This window comes from Pantherophis guttatus, chromosome 1, assembly GCF_059756535.1.
Source record: "Pantherophis guttatus breed Tessera chromosome 1, ASM5975653v1, whole genome shotgun sequence".
Taxonomy (NCBI): Eukaryota; Metazoa; Chordata; class Lepidosauria; order Squamata; family Colubridae; genus Pantherophis; species Pantherophis guttatus.
The window spans coordinates 238,868,551-238,890,860 of NC_142063.1; the positions used below are offsets into that span (position 1 = coordinate 238,868,551).

Here is a 22,310-nt window from a genome sequence, read left to right on the forward strand (position 1 = left end):
TTTTTATATAATACTCACAATTTCACGTGGTGCTTTAGAAATATACACTACAGGGACATCACAGAGGTCAAAACAGGCGAGATGCTGATTGGGGTTGCGTGATTGAAGTTGTACCCTTTTTTGTACATGTGTCAGTGTCAAGAAATTGAGCACTGGTCATCTTAATTTTTTACTTCTTTTGAAGTTGCTCAGGATACATCAGGATAAACCCCCCACAATCAACGTTATTTATTTCATTACATTTATTTATAGACTTCTTGGGAGCTTCCATTGGTGGAAATGGTAATGGCTTAGTTTATCTGCACAACAAAGCAGTTTGGCTGAGAATGAATGGATCAAAATCACTCAGTAAGTTATTTGTTTAGTGTGGACTTCCTGATCTTAGTGCTGATCTTAACAACCACAGTATATTGGCTTGTAGAATTGTTCACATTTCATAAGTTATTCAGAAGAAGTACTTCAGTCCTCACATGAGAAGAGCTTCTCCCTGCTATTCATTAAAGCAGACTCGACTTTTCCCATATGACCCTGAAAAAAATAAGTCACCATTAAGAGTGACAACAAAAGCACATTCATTTAATGATTTGATTAATTAAAATGATGGGATTTTTTCAGGTGTATGCAAAATCCTAAAAGGTAGACATGCCTGTTTTAATAAATAGTGGTATGCTGACATGAGATGCCAAGCAGTTCTTCCAAAAGAATATGGAAGAATACGGAATTATGTTCTAAGACCAAAATTAAATAGAACAACCACAATGTGCAGTGATAGAAATGTATGAAATCTGACTCATGTAGCTAAAATTAATCAGCTCTAGCCCTCAGCAATGCTCTTTTTACATTACACCCCAAACATTTTTGAAGCACATGTAATACTGCTGGTTAATGTGGCAATGATGCAAATAATGTAGCATGAGCTCAATAATCAGCTTTTGTCTATCACTTTGGACTGTGTAACATTCGTAAAAATGCAGTAACATATATTTAAAAGAAAAGAAGAGAAAAATAAAATCCTTACTTCGAAGGATACGCACACACACACACTGTAAATACATACAGCTTTTTTTTTTCTGAGTATTTTTTTACATTGGTGTTCTAAATCTAAGGATACAATTAAATATACTACTGGTAATAATAGTTCTAGAATTGAAGAGGGAAAAAAAGCCATTTTCCTTAGGCCCTATATGTTTCCAGTCTCATTGGGCATGCGAAGAAAAAAAATAAAACTATGTTGAGTCAAATACAGACAGTCCAACTGAATTGGAATATGTATATATGGTGGTGTAATAAATGTGTAGGAATTCATGTGTAGCATGATTTAGATATACAAGCATACACGCAGGCACACAAAATCACATACCGAAGATTAGCAGTTCTAGCACAATATCCAGTTCATGAGCACAACACAATACTGTACATAACCTGAATTAAGCTGCTTTGATTAGAATAATGTTTTCTTCTGATGCTTGGGCTGAAACCACTTACCGAGAGTTCAGTTATACAACAGAACATTCTTTGAGAAAAAGCTTAATGCACCTGTTACAAGATCTTTAGTTTGTTTTAAAATGTAACTAAAAATAGAAAGGGTTCCATTTGAATTGCTAATATCCAGAGTGTATTTGATGAATTTCCTCACTCATTTCCTAATTTGTCAGCTGAGGGATATATCTTGAAAGCTTTGTTAGCCCCTCTTTTGTATACAAGGACAGGTAGAGCTGATCAAATTCTGTGGGGTTCTGGCAGGAGACATCCTTACTTCTCCTCTGAAGGACATTTCTGAATTTCTTTGCTTCTTTGCGTTTCCTCCTACATTATACCCACCTAGTACCAGTGGTGAAATTCAAATTTTTTACTACCCGTTCTGTGGGAGTGGCTTGGTGGGCATGGTTTGGCTTGGTGGGCGTGGATTGGTGGGCATGGCAGGGGAAGGATACTGCAAAATCCCTATTCCCACCCCACTCTGGGACCAGCCAGATGTGGTATTTGCCGGTTCTCTGAACTACTCAAAATTTCCGCTACTGGTTCTCCAGAACCTGCTGGATTTCATCCCTGCCTTGTACTAAATTCACAGTGCTAGAAAGGAAATAACTACCAGGTGATCACACTTTCAATTTATTGAAATGGGTGGTTCTGCCAAGTTTCATTTAATTTCTCCGTCTTGAGGATTTCAAAAACAAGAAAGCATAGATATTTTTAGGCTTGTGCCAAGTGACTTAGATTCCCTTCAACAGAGATCTGCACTCTGGATGTGATGTGATTATCTTCATCAGAGCATTGACTGCTCCCCAAGGCTATCTGAAGAGCTTCCAGGCTAGATTATTTCAGGGTACACTGGAAGACTTATCATGTGCAAGCATCTATCCTGAGATACCCTTAGTGGACATAGCCATAGGACTGCCCTGCAGGCAAGCAGGCTGGATGAACCTGTTGAGGGCACTCCTGGCTGGGAGGCTCCATTAAGCATTGGGGCATTATCTGCAACATTTGCTGAAACCACCCAGGTTGCAAATTCTTCAGCCAGTGCTGCAGAAATTGGGTCCTCTCAACCTCGAAACACTCTTGAGTGTGAAAGACAAGGGGCTGAGAAGCAGAACAACCCATGAAAGTGTGGTTGCTTCATCTCATACTTAGAAACAAGATGTTTCACCAGCTAGCAAAGCAGCTTAAACCTTCAAAGATTAGCATAAACCCACGATCTACACATAAATTCATATATAGGTCTAAATATTCCAAACAACTTTGTTAATGTATAACTCAATATGTAACCAAAATTTCCAACCAAAATTTCTACTATTATATATTTTTGCATCCTCTTTCCCCAAACATATGCATTCACTATGGGTATTTTTATCTAATGTACATATTTTTGTTCCTTAGAATAAACAAATGCACAGTATTGCACACAATAATTTTATGGCTCAACCTGCACTGGATAGACTGAAAGTTATACCCGAATGTCATTCTGAAGTTAACAGTCAGTTGCAAAGTCTTCTGGTCTGCTCAACTCTCTCTCCTCCAATCCCCAAAACTGAGTCCAAATGATTCAGAATACTGATGACATTCTTATATATAGTAATAGGCCACTTTCTTGCTCCCCATAGCCTTTGGAGGTGAAGTAAATTTAAATGCTTTAGGAAGACCATGAAACAGCCCAATCTCTGAATGAAAATCCATGCCAAACATGCGAACCAGGATTTGGTGGAAAGGACCACACTTTCAAAGTGAAATGGGTATTTAATTATTTATATATGGTCATGTCATGAATGTGTGCAGAAGTGAATTTTTTGGTTTAACTTCCATTCCGAAGGAGTCGGGTTGAAGATTTCCCTGAGGTTCAGTGCAAATCCTGTGTTAGGTTAACATCCATTTGCCATTTCAAAGGGACAAAGAACTACACTACTAATTTCCATCAATTGGCCAAATTTTAGTGAGGAGCTTTGTGGTCTATTTGTTCTTGTTCTGCTTAATTTCATGGGTTTGTTCCACATTTCTACATACAGTACATCACTTCTGTGTCTACATTTCTTAAAAGGGCTTTGTCTGCTCAGCAAATTAGACAATATTTCGGTGGTGGAGAGCGGGAAACAAACCAGTTTAGATGTACAGTTTGGACAAATATTCTCAGTGGCGATTCTTAGGGATTTTCCTAAAGCACCATTAACCATGCCTTCTTTTGCATCAGCAACTTCAGATTCTGTCAACTTTGTGCTCCAGAAGAAAACATGATGCATAAATAATGCCTTCAAAATTGATAAACAACATAGGATCCAGGGATAAGATTTGCTTCACAAACCTAACTGAAATTAATCAATTTTTTTTAAAAAAGCAAAGCTTCCCAGTAGTAAAGACATTTGAATTATTTAATAAAACCAGACAGAATATTAATTCTGAATCTATCTGAAAATACTGATTCCTTCAGCTTTTCTCTGTATCTTAATCACGATATACCATGCCTAAATTTCCACCAATCAAAGTTCATCCAATAAAAGGCTGGCCCTTACTTTGTATTTCTTGTCTTCCGGAACCAACATGCTTTCCTTTCAATAACAATATTTAATTTTAAAGTAATAATAAGCAGGACAGGGGTCTCCAACCTTGGCAACTTTAAGCCAGGAGGACTTCAACTCCCAGAATTCCCCAGCCAGCTTTGCTTTGCTGGCTGGGGAATTCTGGGAGTTGAAGTCCACCAGGCTTAAAGTTGCCAAGGTTGGAGACCCCTGTTCTAGGAGACATTTGTTAGAAAGTTGGAATGCTGAACCACACAAAGCTGTAAGCGTCTGGATTTACAGTTACAGCCTAGACAAATTAAACTGCTTGCATATCCTGACCTTTATAAAATAAGTTGAAGTAGTATGTGACAAAGGCCCTTACTGGTCTAAGTTAAATGTTATTGCTAGATAGAGCATGGGTTATAAATGTTTTAATGTTCAGACATCCTCTAAAGTTTTCATACCTGGATATTAGGAGGACTTCCCAAAGATTCAGCTACTTCTGCTGACTGCTGGCTGCCTGCAATTTGGAAGTTTAAATCTCACCAGGCTCAAGGTTGACTCAGCCTTCTATCCTTCTGAGGTAGGTAAAATGAGGACCCAAATTGTTGGGGACAATATGCTGACTCTGTACACTGCTTAGAGAGGGCTGTAAAGCACTGTGAAGCGGTATATAAGTCTAAGTGCTATTGTATTCCTTTACACCAGGGTCCTAATTCCAATTAAAACAGCAGATAAGGAAGCATAAGATAAGATGATTGTAAATAAGAAGAGTACAAGACCTGGATCGTTTTCTATATAATTCAAAGGTAAGAAAATAAATGAATGGCTCCTGTCTTAATTTCTTAGCACTGGTACGCAGTCTTGCAGATTTCAGTCTCTGAATCCTGATTCAAACTGATATGATCTCCATCTACCAGACTAAGTTCAAAGTGAAAACCAGTTATTATGATTTTGAGCTGCGGTGTTGCGGTGGCGCAGTGCTTAGAATGCAGTACTGCAGACTACTTCTGCTGACTTGCAGCTGCCTGCAGTTTGGCAGTTCGAATCCCACCAGGCTCAAGGTTGACTCAGCCTTCCATCCTTCCGAGGTCGGTAAAATGAGGACCCAGATTGTTGGGGGCAATATGCTGACTCTGTAAACTGCTTAGAGAGGGCTGGAAAGCACTGTAATGTGGTATATAAGTCTAAGTGCTTATTGCTTATTAAAGAGTTACCAATCAAACATAAGACATATCAATACTATCTGAACACTTCCTTTTGAGAGAAGGGCACAATTTTTACCTTAAAATATTCCAGAATATTGTTCAAACCAGTTCACTATAGCACTTAGGAATGGAACACAGTAAAATGTTATTCATGTGAAATATACAAAGTCCCATTGTCACATTGGGAGAGAAACCAGCGTATGTAAATGTCTCGAAAGTGAGGATTGAGAATCAAATTCATTGGTGACAATGTCCAGTTAACAATACAACACTATACAAGCAGAAGTGCCATCAGCTCTTACTATGTGCTCCTACAAACATTGCTGGGGAACAAATGGTCCTTCCTATCAGCTTCTTCAACAAATTTTGAACATTTCATTATATGGCTCTAAAGAAATAATTATATAGTGGAAAAATCTACATAGGAGAAAGTATATTTTGTGGAAATACTGATTATTTTGATTTATTTGTTAATGTGAAACATGCTCCTTCTTTTCTCAAATAATTGAAAAAGATTAGAGCCCTCCAGTGGTCAAAATAGTGCTTCCATATTTCTGTATGACCCAAATGCTCGATTACTTGTTTTCATTACTAAAACATTTCTTTAAAAATGTTCTCGGGGGGGTTCACCACTGATATTTTTAATGAAACTAATACAACTGTGGCTACCCATTTATTAGCTCAAATACATTCTCTTTCTCCAGCTTGCATGTCCAATCTGAGGAAGTAGTAATTGCATAATATTTTAAATGAGTAAAAATAAAATTATTTTCTTTCCTAACTAATATTTTACATGATAAATGAAAGTGTTGTTAGATGTATGAATTCAATAATCCTATCTGGATGCTATTTGGGAAGCTGAAACAGTTCAATGCCTTGGTGTTTATATGAGCCATGTTAAAATTAAAAAAAAAGGTTTTATCATCATATTTCTTAATGAATTTATTCCCCATCTTTTTGAGAGAGCAATGCCCAGAAGGGTTTACAGCAGGGGTGAAATCCACTTACCTTCGCTACCAGTTTGGGAACGGGAACGCATGGGAGCTCGCATGTGCCTCTTCTGCACATGCGCAGAGCCTTCTGTCCCGCAAAAACGGGACGTATTGACATCCCAGCGGGATGCCACCTGCGCTACCGGTTCGTGCGAGCCGGATAGATCCAGCTGGATTTCACCACTGGTTTACAGCAGGGGTGGGTTCTAAAAATGTTTACTACCAGTTCTGTGGATGTGGCTTATTTTGTGGGCATGGCTTGATGGTAATGTGACAATTCTTTAGGATTTAGCAGAGGTACTGGTCTACCAGGCTTTTAACTGCTTGCAGAGCTGTACCGGTCTATCCATTTATTTTTGCAGGCACTGGTCTACTCATGTATTTTTGAAGGCACTGGTCTACCCATTTATTTTTGCAGGCATCGGTCTACTCATGTATTTTTGCAGGCACTGGTCTACCCATTTATTTTTGCAGGCACTGGTCTACTCATTTGTTTTTGGAGGCACTGGTCTACCACCAAACTGCCTTTTACCACTGATCAGCTGTAGGGCGGCCCTTTGAAGCCCTACGGCAAGAGTTTAAACAGTTTTTTTCCTTATAGACCATCAGCTGAGATTCAGGAGGCAGCAATAGATTGGGGGTGGGGCAAAATAAAAGGTAAGAATAATGTGGGGAGGGGGTGCGGGGGCAGGGGACAGAACCAGTTCGGTGAAATCGTATCATCACCGCTACCGGCTCGGCGGAACCAGGCAGAACTGGGAGGAACCCACCACTGGTTTACAGCAATAAAACATACAAAGTTTATATACTTAGCCATATACACATGTATATACCCATAGAATCGATATGTTCCATATATTAATAATTAACAAGTAAATGCTTTGAAAAAGTGATATACTTTTACTAAATCTAAATATTGGAAGAATGGGAACCTACTGAACTGCTTTAGAGGAATGCTTTCTTTACCTGGCGAGCTACACGGTAGGACTCTAGTTTCTATTTTGATTGTTGAGCTTCTAACAGTGTGGGCATCTTCAGTAGAGTTTTTCCTACTGATCTGAATAAACAGGCAGAGTTATAGGAGAAGTGATCACACATATAATTAGACTCTAGATTATTTAGGCCAGAGGTGTCCAACCTTGGCAACTTTAAGTCTTGTGGACTTAAACTTCTAGAATTAAAGCCCACAAATCTTAAAGTTACCAAGGCTGGACACCCCTGATTTAGGCCTTTGATAATCACTAACAACATCTTAAATGTGCTTGGTAGGCATTTGATATCGAGTCAGGTCTTTTATTAAATGCATCATATGATCCCTATATTATGTGCAAGTAGTTGCCTGGCTGCTACATTTTGCCCCAGTTGCAGTTTTGATGCATTTTTTAAAGAATAGCCCAAGTAAAGTAGATTGTAATAATCACAATGGGTTGCAACCAAGCCATGAATAGCTTCCTAGGGTCACAGTTGGTCAACTAGCTATAATTGTGCAAAACTGTTTCTAACCGCAACTGTCACTTGCAAATCCAATGGCAGCTGGGGGTCAAGGAGCACTCATAAATGGGGGGAGGGGATTGCTGTTTCAAAACTGCCTTTATCTCTGTCTCAGAATTTAAGTTCCTTCTTACCAACAGCACCTCTGTCTGGTTTGATCTTTGTCAGAGCCTTCATGGAGATGAGGCCACATTCAAAGATGGAGACTCCTTTTTTAGAATTAGAACATAGGAAGCTGTATATCTAAATACTTCTCAACATACTGATGGCATCCTACTCCAAAACATTGGACATTGTAGAAGACCATTGATCCCTGGCCTAGATGTCAAAAGTGGTTGCTCGGCACCTCTTTTTGAGCATGGCCCCGAGGAAGGTCTGGAAGCCACTTCAAAATAAGGAGTGGGCTAGTCTTGGTTTTTAAACACAGGACTAGAGCTTTTTCAAACAAGCATAAACCTATGGTTATAAGAAGTCTGACTAAGACTTCAGAAAGAGCAGAAGCCTTTGCAGAAGCCAGATATCCAGTTTCTTCTGTTGTTGTTAGTTGCGAAGTCGTGTCCGACCCATCGTGACCCCTTGGACAATGTTCCTCCAGACCTTCCTGTTCTCTACCATCTTCTGGAGTCCATTTAAGCTCATGCCTACTGCTTCAGTGACTCCATCCAGCCACCTCATTCTCTGGTTTCTTCTGTAGATTATGCCAAAATAATAATGAAGAACAGGTTCCTCCTTCAATTCTATCAAATGTTACTTCCTAACTACTTTGGGATTTTCTTGCAACTTTAACATGTATTTTTATGTCTATTGTATTGTATGCTGGTCTTGTATAGTGTTTGGACTTGGACCATAAATACATTTTGATTGATTGATGAAGGCCAGTGCCCAGGGATTGTCAAAGCACCATTATGGCCTGCTCTTGAGCCAGGTAGGTGTGTCTATTAAAGAAGATATTTTTCCACATTTGGCTTTAGGGATTGAAAATGGCAAAAGACTTTAGCTAGGTAGTTTCAGCGTACCACTTTTTTTTTTAGTTCTTGCCTTCACTCATCCCTTTATTAAACAAACAGGTAGACTCCCATACAGTTCTCAACAGGCAGAGTCTGTGTGAAATGACAACTAGTTCTTTGTGTGAAGATGGGCATATTAGAATATAAATGCCTGGGGATAAAAAATCACCAGACGTTTTAGGCGACGTTTTTCAGACAGTGGAAACAATTGTTGGTTGGCAGGGAAGGCAAAAGGATTAGAAGGCTGTCTCCTTTCTCCTTTTAACAAGGATAACATTTGTTAACAAAACGTGCTGATAAGTGCAGCCAGTTTCCAAGGATATTTCTTTGAACCTTTTAGCATCTGAGATATTCATATGCAGCCAACAGAAATGCTATACAGTCAAAGCACACTGCAGTTCTATTATGTGTAATACAATTATGACACACAGATGGGTACAGCAAAAGAACAGGAAGAGAGGGGGGAAAAGTTAATTTGATTATTCCACTTTGGAAATATAGATCTCACATTTTGTCTCTCAAGCTATTTAGAGAGGTGATATTGATAAGATATTTATTTATTTGGTTGATTTGTTTCCAATTCAGAAATGGGCTATTTGTCAGAATCTTTGCCTTTGTTAAGGGCAATCTAGGTGACACTCATCTTCTGGTAATTGGGTTAGCTGATATGTGCATACATTTATATACATATGATAACATATAAAATAAATAGTCATGTATATGCCCCTTAATGAGTACTTAAAAGACAAGACAGCCTGAGTTTATGCAAGAACATTGCCACTTTATATTAATGTAAGATTATATATGTGTGTGTGTGTGTGTGTGTTTCTATCGAGGCATCTGGTCTACCCCAATATGGGAGGGAGCATACTGCTCGGTATGCTCCCTCCCATATTGGTAGCGGCGGCAACGGGAGGCTCCTCCCACATGCCTGGACATCTCTGCACATGTGCAGAGATGTCATGCACATGCACAAGCATGTGCACACCCACGAGCGAACTGGTAACAACGGGATTTGAAACCCACTACTGATACACACACAGACACACAGACACACACAGACACGCACACACACACACACACACACACACACACACAGAAACACACATGCACATGTGCAGTAGACATACAAATATACATGTATTCTCATGTAAGGACATTGGCAAGGTCATTGCTACAACAAAAGAAGGGGAAGGGGAAGGGGAAGGGGAAGGAGAAGGAGAAGGGGAAGGGGAAGGAGAAGGAGAAGGAGAAGGAGAAGGAGAAGGGGAAGGGGAAGGAGAAGGAGAAGGAGAAGGAGAAGGAGAAGGAGAAGGAGAAGGAGAAGGAGGAGAAGGAGAGGGAGAGGGAGAGGGAGAGGGAGAGGGAGAAGGAGAAGGAGACTAAATAAATCTATTTATTTAGTGCCTTAAAATTAAGGCACTAAATAAATAGATTTTCCCAGTGTACTAGAACTTCAAAAGCAATTTGAAAAAATGTTTCTATGTATAAACATAGCACTTGTCTGCAAGTCTTAAAGCAGCTTTTCCCTCAATTCTTTGACTGAGATTCCATATGATCTTAAGATCCCAGTACACTGTGAAGCACTCTTTTGGAATTGACTCCAAAACATTCCATAGATTTAATGTGTGTTGTACCACTTAGTGCATAGCAATATTAAGAGCCAACTCTGTTGCATTAGGAACTTGTTCATTCAACCTGAACATGTGCCCTGACAATATTAATGCACTCATGCTAAGACTTCTGTGCCACCAAGAAACATACTGCACCTCAGTGCTAGTCAGCCTTGCTAGCACTGTTCCTAAAATAACAGCTCTGATTCTATGGTATCCTGATTACAGAACAAATCAGGGAAACAAAGTAGATTATATAATATATATTATTCTTGTTTGTTAGCCCTTTGAGATAGGAAACAGACTGGGATCCAGAAGGATCAGGCAACAATAAAATAGCCACAGGTTATAATAACTGAATCTTGAAAGCCTGATGTAATTTCTCTCTGCCCTCTTCTTGTACCCCAGAGAATCAAGGAGGGGTAATCTTGAGTTTCATTCTCACTTCCATATCTCTTTCAGTCCTAAACGGGTATTTATGTAGCTGTCCCTGCATTACAGCAGTCCATGTTTCACCGCGTGCAATGTGATGTCACACTGGCCATATGACTGCAAAAACATCTCCACATAATGCTGCCTCTTTAAGAAATGAAGATGAGCACCACCCCTAAAGTTGGTCACAACTAGCAGGTAAAATCCACAGGGACACTTTTACCTTTATCTTGCATTACATCCTCAAGGATATCTTCATACTTCTTTATACTGGCAGAGCTTTGTACTTCCTGTCTGAGAGATTTGTGTGTCATTGAAAAGTATAATCTAAAAATTCCATGTGTGCAGAAACAATGCATTTTGTCCTATCAGAACACCTGCCACTTCTGCAATATACTTGGTTTTGATTATACCTAGTTGCAGGTGCTATATTCTTCCAATACCGCAATAGTATAATGTTTTGCAGAAAATATTTTGTTTTAGCATGGCCAACTCCCACGTAATAAAAAGAAAAGATAGTCACACCTTCAAAAAATGCTTAATCATAAACAAAAGAGAAAATATTGACTAGTAAGTGACTGATAACTAAAAGATGTGTATTTGTTTTTCTATCAAGTTCTAATACGAAGAGAATACTTTTGTAAAGTCAGCTCTACTATGACTTTGGATTCTTCTCTATGGAGTTGAGCTGCATTCAATTAATAAATTATTGAATTTATATTGCACATATTGTCAATGTGCAGATTTTCTAAGTGCCATGCAAGATTTTTTGGTATAGCACCCGGTTATGCATAACATTTATATACATATGTTGATATGTAAAATAATGTATGTAAATGTTATCTTGGGAGTAACGGATGTGAACCAGGGTGGAGAGTCTGCATCAGTCCACATACTGCTGATCTACAACTCAAAGAAGTCTAAAACAACAGGAGCAATAGTGGAAATTGTAGTTCAGCATCCCCCTACATAATCAGGTTTCTGCTTTGACTTAGATGCCATCATGAATTCTGTGTCTATAAACTTTTACCTCTGTACTAAAACTCACGTTTATCTTCAGGACAGTATCTGTCTTTGGTACTACTGGATCAGTACTTCTTGGCAGCATCTGCCAAATAGTAATGTCAAGGGCAAAAACCAAGCTGTAGGTTCATAGAGACTTGAACTACTTGTCTAGGAACTCATATTCACTTTTTCATTTGTATTTCAAGAAGGGAGTGGTGCAGTGGCCTAGAGGTGGAGCCTCACCTCAGAATCAGGAGGCTGTTAGTTCAATCCTAGGTAGCGACAGATATTTCTCTCTCTGGGCACCATCTGCTACGAACTCTGCATTGGTGACAGGAAGGGCATCCGGCCAGTAAACACTCAGCTCCATTCAGTTGCCCTGACTCCAACCCGATGTAACGAATTACGGGGTCATTAAAGGACACACACAAAAAATCTGTATTTTAAGAAGAGAAGTCACTTCAAACAATATCATCTTGATGAAAAGGGATCAGACTGATAAATATAATATTGCAGCATTGCAACTCAAGATCTGTCCCTTTTTAAAATGCATCACAATCAAACATTCATGCTCCAAACTTATGCTGCAATTATAGTTTAGTGATTCAGGGGAAAGGAACAGGTTCCTATGGATTTCACTGATTACCAAGACTTATCACTTACTGAGTGGTGCATAAGGCTAATCCAGAACTTAAATCTTCTTTTCGCTCAATCAAGCATTTTCTCTTCCCAAATCGCCCCGCCCTCTTGTAACTGTTTTCCTGCCTAGTATTTCTCACACTCAATCATTAGTCACTCTTATATGTTTACATTCTGCACATTCTTGCTCTACAAATTTCTTGCTAAGAATCACTTCCTCACAAAAGGAAAAAAGAATGGGCTTTCTTAGATTTGGCATTTTCATCCATCTATCAAGTCTTTCCCAAGGACCTGGGATAGGCTGATCCTGTTGTTTAAGGGTATTAAAAGTATCATTGCAAGATGTAAGCCTTTTGCAATTGACTGATGGTAGTTTTGTCAATGTCGATGGTGTTTAAGTGATGCTCCAGATATTTGGGGATTTACCCTGTTTCCCCCGAAATAAGACATCCCCTGATAATAAGCCCAATCGGGCTTTTGAGCGCATGGCAATAAGGCCAAGAGCTTATTTCAGAGTTCAAAAAAATATATAAGACAGGGTCTTATTTTGGGGGAAACACGGTAATTTTTTTAATTATTTATTATTTATTTAGTTGATTTATTCAGGCTGATGAATAAATCAGTCCAATGCAATGATACTATATATACCAGATATCTAAGATGCCACAGAAGGTTCATTTTATTTTTCTTTAGCTGTCCTGTTTCCAGAATGTAACAGCAGTAGTAAGAAAAATAAGTCAGTGAGCAGATGCCCGAAAGTTCATTATTCAGCTTTACAAGATCTATACGACTAATAACCAGAGGTCTAAGGAATGGAACCCATCCATCCCTATTATTCATATACACTTATAACAAACATATATTTCATATTCTGAGATGAGCGTGGGAAGATTTCCATATGCTATTTTGAGGCATGAAAAATATTGGTGATAATATTTACACCAATTCACCAATATCCTCATGCATTAATATAAATGGTAGATGCTGGTCTGAACTACTTTTAATCTGATTTGGTTTTTACTTCTCAAATGTGCTTTTGTATATCTTTTTTTTTTTTAAAGAAATGATGAGACTGCAATTTCTCTTTGTCTCCCCTGCTGTACTATGCCAGCTAATTTAGCATAACCTGTTTTCCAAATGGAAAGTTTACCCTGCCATTAATCTCTAGAACCCCTCCAGATTCTTCACCAACTGACATAAATGACGGTGTGTGCTCTTTTGTGCCATTTATTGCACTTTCCACTTATGCACTGATTTATTTTCAGCATGGACAAGACAGATGCTGCCCTGACAGCATCAGGTAACACCCTGCTGCAGTTAAAACATGGCCATGTTTTAGAATAGATTTCCTTTTGTAAGAACCATGTTCATGATATTGTTTTAATCGGTAACATTGCCTGAATGCTACAGTGCAATGGCAAAAATGCTTTATGATTGTATCACGTTTTGTTTAACTTGTTTCCTTTTCTTGTTGCACTTCACAACATTGTGCATTTAATTTTTTGATTATTACAATAATCTGTACTATTTCTGTTAGTGCATTTTAAAAGAACCCTAGGTGATCAAAAGCCTTTTACAAATTTCAATTCACCTCCCTGCACTTCAGTGAAGTTTGTGTTTTCTTCAAAGAAGAATAACAAGAAAATCAATTGAGGGGTCCCATTTCAGAAATTTGAATAAAGCACAAAGATATTTCAGAACAGATGGGAGAAAGATTTACTGCAAGATCTGGTCTTTGATGTATTTAATCTGCTCCGAAGGAGTATATACCTGAAGATTATTTGAAGAATAACCATGTGTGATTTGCAATGGATAATAGCACACTGTCCCCAATAGCCTTACTGGTGACTCTGATTAAAAACAGCAATAATAAAGTTTGTTATCTTTTTTCTTGACCTGCCACAACTACTCTGAATGAGCCCAATGATCATAAAGAATGTTCCCATAACATTTGCAAGTTAAATAATAGAACAAGAGTGAAGGAAAATAAATCACTTCTTTGTGTCTCTTTACCAACAAAATTGTTTGTGATTTGCTCTCACAAAGAGTATCTCACTTTTATTCAGCAACAGAACTGATAGACCAGTTGACTGCAGCAAAGACCAAGGAACTGCTGAGTAGATATGTTCCTTGGTATCTCTCTGGATAAGGAGAGGATATAAGATCACCCACATTGCACCGGACAGCTGCTCCTTATGAGGAGACTGCAAGACAACAGTTTTCTGAGCATTTTGCTCCAGGAGACAAAGGGATTAGCCATTTTAGACAACCACGGCAGAACCTTTTAAAGGACATTAAATTTGTAAAGCTCACTTTCTAATCATTTTCACAAACTGCCTATTAATCATTTTAAAGTTATTAGAGACTTTTGGAACAACTGGGAAAGATAGAAGAAAAGAGAAGAAGAAGATAACCAGAAGTAAGGTGGATGGACTCAATTACACCAACAAAGATAAAAGAGCAGGTTAGGAATAGATCATCATGGAGAAAGTCCATCTATCATCATCTTCTTTTAATGACTCCATAATCCCTTGCGGGGTGAAGTCTGGGCAACTGAATGGAGCTGAGTGTTTACTAACTCCATCCCCTTCCTGTCACCAGTGCAGAGTTTGTAGCAGATGGTACCCAGAGAGAGAAATATCTGCCTCTACCTAGGATCAAACTCACAACTTCCTGTTTGTGAGGCGAGAGCTCCATCTCTAGGCCACTGCACCACTCGTGGAGAAAGTCCACCTATATGGTTGAAAATTACTTGATGGCACATAATCAGTAACAGTTCTGAGGTTTCCTACTTCAAAAGGGAGTTATACTATTCTCGGCCTCCCCTGGTCCGGAACACCAAGACTCAAGAAACACACAGGCTAGGGCTTGGAGTCTCCTGGTTTAATGAATGTCTACAGCACACGGTGGAAACCGGAATGTGACACAAACAAAGACGCGGCTACTAGGAGCCGGTATCCGAGCCCTTTATAGGGCGGGCGCTGAGCTCTAAGCATCCGCAGCTGGGACAATCCGACGCTTTAAATTCCTGCGGAAGCTGATGCCGGTCGCGCAGCAATGACGTCAGACGCCCCGGTCTTCGATGGACACGGTGTTGCTTGTAGACCCTCCCTACACCTACGCGACCCCGGTATGCACACCCGTGTAGAAGGACGCCTAGTCGCAACCTAACCCCTTCACCAGCACCCCGTGCCCCACCTCCACCCGACCCATTGGGACCGCCAATCCGCAGTCCGAAGCATGATGTCGAGTGCGTTGTGCCGCTCGACAGGCGGCTCCCCCTACCAGGTGTCTGCCTGTAGGGAAAAGAAAGTAGACATTCGTTAGTGGTTTCTTTTTAAGCGTACTTTATGGGGATTGTTTCTATAGAAGCGTCTTAGGAGACGTGGGGCGTTTATGTCGTTTTCCGGGACCCACGAGGAGTCTATATCTGGGTACCCGGCCCATCTCACTAGATATTGTAGCTGGCCTCTATGATGTCTCGCGTCAACAATGTCCCTAATCTCATAGTGAGACCCAGTTATAGGGCCCGGGGCTTTGTGTGAGGGCGTGGAGGTTACGGCAGCTGGTTTCAATAGACTAGAATGAAATATCGGATGTATTTTCCCCAATAAGGGGGGTAGTTGTAGCTTAAACGTAACTGGATTTATCACTTTTAGGATAGGAAAGGGTCCTATATATTTGGGCCCTAACTTTTTACTTGGTAAATGTAACTTCAAGTATTTAGTTGAAAGGTATACGCGGTCCCCAACCTGAAAAGGGGGACAGTTAGCTCGTTTTTTGTCCGTATGGGCTTTATATTCTTCGGATGCTTTTCGTAAGGCTTCTTTTACTAGAGGCCATACTTTCTGGATATTGCAAGCCCAGTCGTTTGGAGTGGTGGGTTTCGAAGGTTGGAGGTCTAGTTCGGGGATAGCCGGGAAGTCTTGTCCCATGACCACCTGGAAAGGGGTATACCCGGTGCTGCGGTGTACAGCGTTATTGTAGGCTGCCTCGGCGAATGGTAGATAGTTCGCCCAGTCGTTTTGTTGGTACGATATATAGGAACGCAGGTACCATTCCACCATGGCGTTGGCTCGTTCTGCCGCTCCGTTCGTACTCGGGTGGTAAGCAGAACTCAAACCTTGTGTTGCTCCTATATCACGAAGGAAACCCCGCCAGAATTTGGCCGTGAATTGTACTCCCCTGTCCGATATGATTCGTTTGGGTACCCCGTGTAAGCGGTAGATGTGTTGAATGAACAAACGGACTAACCGTTGTGCCGAGGGTAGCCCCTTACAAGGGATAAAGTGGGCTTGCTTCGAGAAAAGATCAAGCACTGTCCATATCACAGTATATCCCTTGCTGCTAGGCAGTTCCACAATGAAGTCCATGGAGATCTCTTCCCATGGTTTATTTGGCTCAGCTACGGTTTGTAATGATCCTAGGGGTTTCCCGGGTCTCGGTTTGGAGATTGCGCAAACGTGACAGGTCCTAACATACTGATCAACATCCTTGCGTATCTTTGGCCACCAAAATTGTCTTCTCACTAAGTGTAGGGTTTTCAGGAACCCCAAATGTCCCGCTGTCTTTTGGTCATGGCACTGGTGTAGGACATGTTGTCTTAACGTATAGGGTACATATAATCTGTCCCCCCACCAGGCTAGTCCCTCACGGTGGGTAACGAGTGACTGGTTCTCCTGTAGCCATTTATCGGAGGCTAGGGCCTGTTTCAGTGCCGACAGCCAGATATCGGTCTGTCGTGTTCTCATAACACACGCCCCAACAGATAGGGGGGGAAATAACGATTGTAACTCTTCTGCTCTTTTGCTGTGATACTGCGGCATGCGGGATAAAGCATCAGCCAAAAACAGTTTCCCTGCTGGTTTGTACTTGAGAGTAAACCGAAAACGTTGAAAGTATTGCGCCCACCTGACTTGCTTTGGAGACAGTTTGCGAGGGGTTTGCAGCGCCTCCAGATTCTTATGGTCTGTCCAGACCTCAAACGGCTGTGTACTGCCCTCCAGTAAATGCCTCCAGGTTTGTAGTGCCCACTTGACCGCAAAGGCTTCTTTTTCCCATATAGCCCAATTTCTTTCTGTTGTCGTGAATTTACGTGATGTGTAGGCGCAGGGCCGTAGATCACCGGTAGTGTCTTTCTGTAGAAGAACAGCTCCAATGGCCATGTCGCTGGCATCTGCTTGTACTACGAATGTCTGTGACGTGTCTGGGTGTTTCAGAACAGGCTCTTTGGCGAACAAGTGTTTGAGCTTCTCAAACGCGTTTTGGCACTCAGAGGTCCACGGTAAAACATATCCCGGTTTGGGCCTTGTTCCAGGTTTCACGTACCCCTTTGTCCGTAATAGATCCGTGAGGGGTAATACTGTGGTAGCGAAAGACGGGATGAACCGACGGTAGAAATTCGCAAAACCGAGGAAGCTCTGCAGCTGCTTCCGTGTTCGTGGGGCCTGCCATTCAAGTACCGCCTCCACTTTTTTCGGATCCATTTGTATTCCAGTTTCATTGATACGAAACCCAAGATAGTCGATCTCTTTGCGATGAAATTCGCACTTTGAGAGTTTAACGAATAACCGAGCGTTCAGTAACCGGGTAAGTACTAGCCTGACGAGCCGGACGTGTTCTTCCATTGTCTCCGAATAAATAAGGATGTCGTCTAAGTATACTAACACCCCCCGATACAGATAATCATGTAACACCCCATTTATCAGCTGCATGAAAACAGCGGGGGCGCCTTGGAGACTGAAAGGCATCACGAGAAAGTGGTAACTACCAAGGGGACTGTTGAACGTGGTTTTCCATTCGTCCCCTGGGCGTATCCGCACGCGGTAGTAAGCTTCACGAAGATCTAACTTCGTGAAAATTTTCCCTGTAGCCAGAGTCGTGAGCAAATCAGACATTAACGGTAAAGGATACAACGGTTCGACACACACGGCATTCAACCCTCGGTAATCCACGCATAAGCGTAAACCCCCGTCTTTCTTTTCTCGGAAAAGGATCGGAGCGGCCAGGTGTGACCGACTAGGCCGGATGAACCCCCTTTCTAGGTTTTTATCGATGTAAGCACGTAGCTCTTTTAGCTCCATTGGGGTCATTGAATACATCCGGGGTTTAGGTAACCGAGCCCCGGGTATCAGTTCTATTCCACAATCCGTGTCCCGATGCGGCGGCAGTATGTTACATTCCTCTTCACTGAACACCTGAGCAAGGTCACTATATTCCGGAGGGTACCGGCCATTCAGTGTTGTCTCATTGAGGTATCCAATACAAGAATCCGCTGTAAGTGGAATCCTTACCTTGCGATATTCCCCCTCCCACCAGATATGGGGTTTCCATTTATCCAGCCATGCTAGACCAAGGATGATCGGTTCAATCATATGTGTTATCACTATGAAACGGATCCGTTCGTGATGGTCTCCTATACGTAAAACAACTGGTTCGGTTATGTTAGCGGTTGGCATACCCCCTAGTAACGTTCCATCTACCTGTTCAAACCTAATGGGGTTTTGTAGGGCTACTACACGAAGACCTAACGCCTCCGCGACTGCCTGGCGTATGAGGCATCGAGTGCACCCGGTGTCGAGCAATGCCTCCAGGGTGCACTCCTTAGCAGTTGTGGGGTGTTGTAGGGTTACAGGGATCAGGAAGGGGTGGATGGGATCACTTACCATTGGATCCTGTGCTTCATCATCACCCTCGCTGTGGTCTGAGGGTTCAGGAACACGGGCTGTCCCCGGCGTACCTCCCACCGGTACATGTGCTGTTGTTTCCAACAAGGAGGTGTGGGCTGCTGCCCTGGATCGCTCTGGTGTTCGTAGGGAGCGGTCCCTCGGACTTGTAGCCGGTCCTGGTGGTCGTGGGGTGGATACCCGTGATGGGGGTAAGGGGCAGTTGGCTGCCCGATGCCCCTCCTGATTACACCGGAAGCACCGAAATGGCCGTCTGTTCATCTCACTGGGTGCAGAGTCTAGCGCTGGGAGCGGTCTGGCAAAACCCCGGTCACCTGGCCGTCCGGCCGGGCCACGTCTGGGTTGGTTTTGGGCGGCGATCCGAGGTCTGAATTCCCGCAGGCCTACATCCAGGCTGACCGCTGCCTTATACCACTCCGACAGGCGAGACCCCAACCCCCGATATACACAGGCTTGACGTATCTCCCTATCCAAACCTGACTGAAATTGATGGACAAGAAGGCGTTCCGGCCAAGACCGTAACTTCCCGGCTAGGTTACGGAACTCTTTGACATAGTCCTTGGCTGGACGGCCCCGTTGTCGGAGATTCACTAACGCCCCCTCAATGACCTGTGTTCGGGTCTCATCCTCAAAACGGCTTCGTAATGCTTCCAGGAATAGTCCTAAATCTGTTAGTTCGTGGGCGTGTTCACTATGCAGATCGGCCACCCAATCAGCCGCTTCCCCCGTAAGGACAGCCGTCACTGCCACCACCATAGACCATTGTGACGGGTACAGCCTCCCATATAGGTCCATGTGGCTAATTATCTGGCTTAGAAATAACGCCACCTTCTCCGACGCCCCGTCGAATGTGGCCTGTACAGGGGGTAACCCCCAGGGGGTCTGAGGTGTCCACATTCCGGGTCCCCACATTGGCAACGGGTCCGGCTGACGGGGTTGGGCTGGCCTTGGTCCTATATCGCCTTGATCACGTTGGCCGTCTGCAGAGTGAGCCACCATTCTGTCCTTGCTGGGCCGTGGGGGGATTCTAGTGGGCGCACGGAAGCCTTCCCCCCTAGCAGTTGGCAGGGCGCTGCTCCGTCCCGGGGGCTGTTGCTCCCCACTCGCCCGTCTCATGCGATGTTCGAGTTTGAGCTTAGGACTAGCTAGACGGGGTCTGCTGGCCCCAGACCCACCGCTCATGGTTCCGCCTCCCTGCCACATCTCGGAGGGTTCTCCACTAGGGGCCCACGGCTGCCAGGAGGGAGCATCCCGGAAGCTGCCCTCCCCGAACCTATCACGCAGGATATCCATGGTACTCGCCCCTGGGCCAGTGGTGTAGCTCCATTCCCCTTCTTCATCTTCAATCCATTGGCGCTCCCTCCAGCCCTGGAACTGAGCGCCTGTATGGGGTGGCGTTTGTACTCGCATCCCAGCCAAAGCGGAGCTATGCCACCAATGCCCCGTACCCGTCTGGGTGGTCGTGTCAAAACCGTGCGACCCTCGGCCTTCCTTCTGCGAACCCGCGTCGGTACCTTCCTTCCGCAGCTCTCGTTGCTTTGGCCGCACCACCGGCGGCTCGCTGGCCTCTGGCGTTTCGGTGGCGGCAGCCCCTTCCACCGCCTCCTCCTCCTTCTCTCCATTCTCCGTTGTTAGCGCTTCGTCGGGTAACGCCTCTGCGCCCTCCGCCATGGCGCCCGACTGTTAGGAGTAGGGTAGATAGTAGCCGCGTCTTCCTCTCGGCCTCCCCTGGTCCGGAACACCAAGACTCAAGAAACACACAGGCTAGGGCTTGGAGTCTCCTGGTTTAATGAATGTCTACAGCACACGGTGGAAACCGGAATGTGACACAAACAAAGACGCGGCTACTAGGAGCCAGTATCCGAGCCCTTTATAGGGCGGGCGCTGAGCTCTAAGCATCCGCAGCTGGGACAATCCGATGCTTTAAATTCCCGCGGAAGCTGATGCCGGTCGCGCAGCAATGACGTCAGACGCCCCGGTCTCCAATGGACACGGTGTTGCTTGTAGACCCTCCCTACACCTACGCGACCCCGGTATGCACACCCCTGTAGAAGGACGCCTAGTCGCAACCTAACCCCTTCACCAGCACCCCGTGCCCCACCTCCACCCGACCCATTGGGACCGCCAATCCGCAGTCCGAAGCATGATGTCGAGTGCGTTGTGCCGCTCGACAACTATACTGAGTGCAAGTTACCTTCCATGTTAAGATTTATTTTGTGTACCATGGAGCTCTTTTGTATGTAGACATACATATCTCCCAGTGAAGTGTATTGCGTAACTTTGGGTACATGTCTCTTCTTTCTTCTTACATTCCCTCCCCTGAGAGAGTTTTCACTCACAAGGAGGTAAACCTTTAAAGAATGCCATTTAAGGGTTGTTGCTTTTAGTAGCTACTTATTTCTATTTGTGTTATTCTGTAAGTACTACATCTACAAAGATGTACTACATCTTTGTACTACTACAAAGAATGGGTTTAGATTATGATAAAGTGAATTGTTCCCCATGAAAATGTATATGATTGAATTTACCATTTACTCTTCACTTTCCTGGGAAAACTGAAAGCAGGACTACAATTTTCATATATATTCATTGGTTGTTTTTTTCTTTTGCACATAAATTCTGCAAATTTATAAAAGCAGAATGAAACTTATTATTTATTTCACTAAGTGATGTATGGCCCATTCTCAATCTATTCCACATTAATGCTGCAGGATTTTATGTAGTATTCCATTCTTTTTTGTTATTGTTTTAGGCAAACCAGATTTTTTTTTTTAGTGTTGTTGTTATAATGTCCCCAAATATAGGGAACTAATTTTCCCATATGTTCAGAGTTTTTGCAGTCTCGCATTTTGAAATGGAACTATTCCAGTATAACTTTTAATGCACCATACTTAATAAGCAGATATCCCAAAGACACTTTTTTACCATTTTGAAGCTGCCACATTTTTCACCATTGCAGGTCCTGGAACACAGAAAACAGACTTGTCACACAAGAAGAAAAGGAAAAATATTAATCTAATATTAATCTCATAATCCTCATCTTTCCAGAACATACTGTAGAACATATCTACAGTATCTACAGAACATATCTGGCCATTTGCAACAATAAATAAGTAAGCAAATCTGAACCCATAAAAGGACAACTGTTAATCCACCATTCTTCTATTATGTTGTAAAACCTAATGCAAGCCACAATGGTGAAAGATTTCATGCAAGCAACAGTCATTCTGGCAATCACTAAGAACCTG

General features: G+C 42.5%; 1 long non-coding RNA gene across 1 annotated transcript in view; it reads right to left on the reverse strand.

The window, feature by feature from the left end:
* Nucleotides 1–224: 224 nt before the first annotated feature.
* Nucleotides 225–22,310, reverse strand: part of LOC117660900 (uncharacterized) — a 31,506-nt gene continuing 9,420 nt past the window's right edge. Inside the window, exon 3 of the long non-coding RNA XR_004589839.2 lies at nucleotides 225–528. This is a non-coding gene — a long non-coding RNA (uncharacterized LOC117660900). The remainder of the gene's footprint in view (nucleotides 529–22,310) is intronic.